Below are 3726 nucleotides of genomic sequence, written 5' to 3'. Positions count from 1 at the left end.
TCGTCACTGAGCGTCATTGAGTATTCCATTACTACCATAGTTGATACCGGGACGGTAAGTGTTTGTAATTGATCATATTCTTTTAGTTGGCCACTGCAAAGCTGCAGGTAACTATTACTTGTAGAAGCATTTTCTAGACTTTAAACTACTAGGATTTAATCTCTGATTGATGTGACGACTAATATGCAACATGCCAGCGGTTACACTATCCGCCGGAAATAAAATATGTAATTATGATAGAATGATCATTTATTAAAATGGTTTGTATCAATATTAGGCGTCACGCCGTTTGAACACTTAGTAGTCTATCTTATATCTACCAAGCACAATTCGTCAATTAGAACCAAACCACTAGTCTAAGAGAACGCCATAAACCGTTATTTGTTCTTTTACAAAGAACCAAAATCTTGTTGGGGTACGGTTTAAAACTTGAAATATGTTTATTAGAAAACATAATAAATGGTTTGATTCATTATTAACAATCTAATACATTTCAGAAAGATTCCATATTTAAGATCAAGTTGGTAAACATTCGAATGTATTAAGACCAAGTCAATTGCTCTCAATATGCAGATGAACTCCATGATCAAAACACGTTCTCATCACGATGTTCATCAAAATTAATTAACAACTATACGTACTTAAAGCTTGCAAATATTCCATACATATGTGTGGAAGCCAACTAAGCTTAGTTTACTTGAGATTGATAATCGTAGAACATGGATGGCTTATTATGACTAGGTAGCCCCAAGAAAGAATTATAACCCAAAACTGAAGTCAAAGGAATAAGCATCCGATTTAGATGAAACCACATCTTTGGAAGAAAATCGATACTATTTTACAAAGTTATAGTAGGTTGATTTTATAAAAGATTCTAGCATTTTGTTAATACAACTTAGAAATTAAAAGCGGCTACTACTGCTTTACTAGTTAATTAAATCTGACAAATCCGAATTTAGAGAAAAATAAAAATATTATTAGTTATGTTTACGTACAAGATTAAAATAGGTTAGGCGATTCTAACAATTTGTAATGACAACTAAGAAATTAAATACGACAACTGATATTCACATGAAATGCTGGCAACTTACATACTTAAGTAGTTAAATTTGTTTCATACTTCTAGCAACGGCATGAATTTGTTAACTGGGTTATATGTACTACCTCAACCTTTAAATAAAAAAAATGTCCTAGCTCATATATATGGGAAAAAGAAACACAGAAGAAAGCAAAAAATGTAATAACAGATGAACGGACATCTAATGGTAGATAAAGTGGTCATCGTTTCCTAATCAAACAAATGGTGTGATTAGTTGACGAAAGAACTGATATACGGTAATAAGAAACACTATGACTGCAGCAAGTAGAGCAATTGCCTTCCATGGAGTATCGATATATGTCCGTTTAAACACTCCAAAATTTCTAGGCCAGTAACTGTCATAATACTGAACTATATTCTTCCACGGTTCGATGTAATAGAAATCTTGCAAGTTGACACCTTTGCATATACTGCTTATCATATCCGAAGCCTTTTCATTCGAACCCAAGTGGCTGACAATGACACCTGATTTTCCCAACTTGGCAATGTCTGCTGGAGTAGAAACTAGCATATCCATGGCCATGGCATATGATGTAACATAATTATCAACCGGAGAGTATTGCTCGTATGCAATCAGATTCCTTAAGACCACTTCAAAGAAATCATCAACACGCACTACTGGAATTTTTAGAGTAGGCTTATGTGAGGTCAAGGAAAATTCGAACTCCATAGCCATTGGCCATGCCAGATTTTTATTCGGCCTAATCTTTACCCCAACTTTGTCCAGTTCTACCACAGAATAGGCCGTTGGAATTATCGATATTATTGGTAACTTAAAACTCATAGGTTTGTAAAACTTGTGTAGGAGGTCAAGAATGTGATAATGAGTTGTTTCTGTGCCAACAATATTATCTTCTAAGGGTTCTTCAAAAGGATTCACATGATCTAGTATGTCCTTAAGCATGGCAGCAAGAGATTTCTCTGGTTGCAATTTATGGATAGTGAGGTCATAGATTTCTTGAAGAACGAAAAATGGGATTTGGTTTTCTAGCAACACTAGGTCCAGAGCAATATTCCTGCTACGCAACCGATTATCTGAAAATAAATTGCCACCTATAGAAAGATTATTAATAAATTTAAGTATGTAACCAGCATCCATAACCATCGTTTGAACAAGTTCATCATCTGTATACGGCTTCATCCCGAAATAATATGTCCTGATCTTTTCTATTGAACCCCTCACCTTTTGCACACATTCTTTCAATATTTTCTCTTTCAGTATCTTCTCTTTGGAACCTACTTCAGACAATAGCTCACTCAAATAAGTAGCTTTCTTGTTTTCCATTGATTTCAAGTTTCTTTGGCCTTTGTGGAAAGGTCCAATAGAGACCACCCGAGGGGTGAATGAGCTAGGGTTAACTTCTCTAAGCCTACTAGGTACCATGTATATTGGTGAAAAATTAACGTTATCATTTAAGTTTATGACACAATGTAAAAGGTTTTGGAAGGCTTGATCCACTGGTTCGGTTTCCTCAGTAAAAATTTCTGAAAAAATATATAAATCTAAAGGTTAGAGGTATATCATTGAAAGGGAAAAGTTAAAATGTAAAGGGAGAAAAAAAATGAGAATGTGTCACACAAAAAACCTTCAAGAAAAGTTGAAAAAAATAACAAAAATATCATAACTCAAAAGATAAATAAAAAAACGAAAAAAGTTTAAAAACTCAAAATGTTTACCCTGTCATTCCCATTTCAAAAAAAAAAGAAAAAGAAAAAAGAAAAAAAACCTACTGAAAAGATACAATGCCGAAAAAAAAGACACAATGCCAAAAATGAACAAACAACACAACGATAAATAAAAGAAAGACATAATCTGTTGCAAAATGTAACACAATACCGAACAAAATATAACAAAATGGTTGAGTAATATAACACAAAATCAAGAAAAAAATACACAATGTCAAAGAAAAAGAACACAATCAATGAAGAAAATAAACAAAAAACAAAATAATAAATAGAATTGGTTTAGGTTATCGTCTTCTGCTTGTCAACACCATTGACACTGCTCGTGTTAACAGGAACTTTCTTGGAAGAAAAAAAGTCAAGGGGGAATTTACAATTGATAGTCCGAATGGCATTTTAGAGATTTTAATATTTTAAAATAATAATAATAATAATAATAATAATAATAATAATAATAATAATAATAATAATAATTTAAATGATTTAACAATTTTGTCTGATTTTGTTTTTGCAATAAATGTGTTCTATGAGTTAGCACGTTGATAGAGGGTTTACGTACCTTGGTTGTAAACTGCATGACTTGAACTTGCTTCTTCGTAGGTCATTATTCTTCTATTGTATTCAATACCTTGCATTCCGTAGGTCGCTTTAAGTAGACGTCCGTGTATTGACATTGAACACTAACTTTGGTAGGGTGGACGTACACTTGAGTTATAATATTATAGCTAAAAGTTTTAGAAACTCAAGACCTTGATTTTAATGCATAAATAGTGTTGGCGGCATGCAACTATGAAAATAATATATAATTTTGTTTTCCATTTTAGTTTTGACATTGAAAAGAATTACTATATAATTCCCTTAGTGATGATCACGTTTGGACTTAAAACCATAAATACAGTTTAGTGATCATGTTCTGTTATAAAAACGTCAGATAATTAGTAATA

General features: G+C 32.4%; 1 pseudogene; it reads right to left on the bottom strand.

Moving 5' to 3' along the window:
• Positions 1-1292: 1292 nt before the first annotated feature.
• LOC143613544 (UPF0481 protein At3g47200-like) lies at positions 1293-3387 on the bottom strand (annotated as a pseudogene).
• Between the last annotated feature and the right edge of the window lie 339 nt (positions 3388-3726).

This window comes from Bidens hawaiensis, unplaced genomic scaffold (assembly GCF_021521415.1).
Source record: "Bidens hawaiensis isolate Kalapana, Puna unplaced genomic scaffold, B.hawaiensis_p1.1 tig00037700_1, whole genome shotgun sequence".
Lineage (NCBI taxonomy): Eukaryota > Viridiplantae > Streptophyta > Magnoliopsida > Asterales > Asteraceae > Bidens > Bidens hawaiensis.
This window is presented reverse-complemented; position numbering and strand designations above follow the sequence as displayed.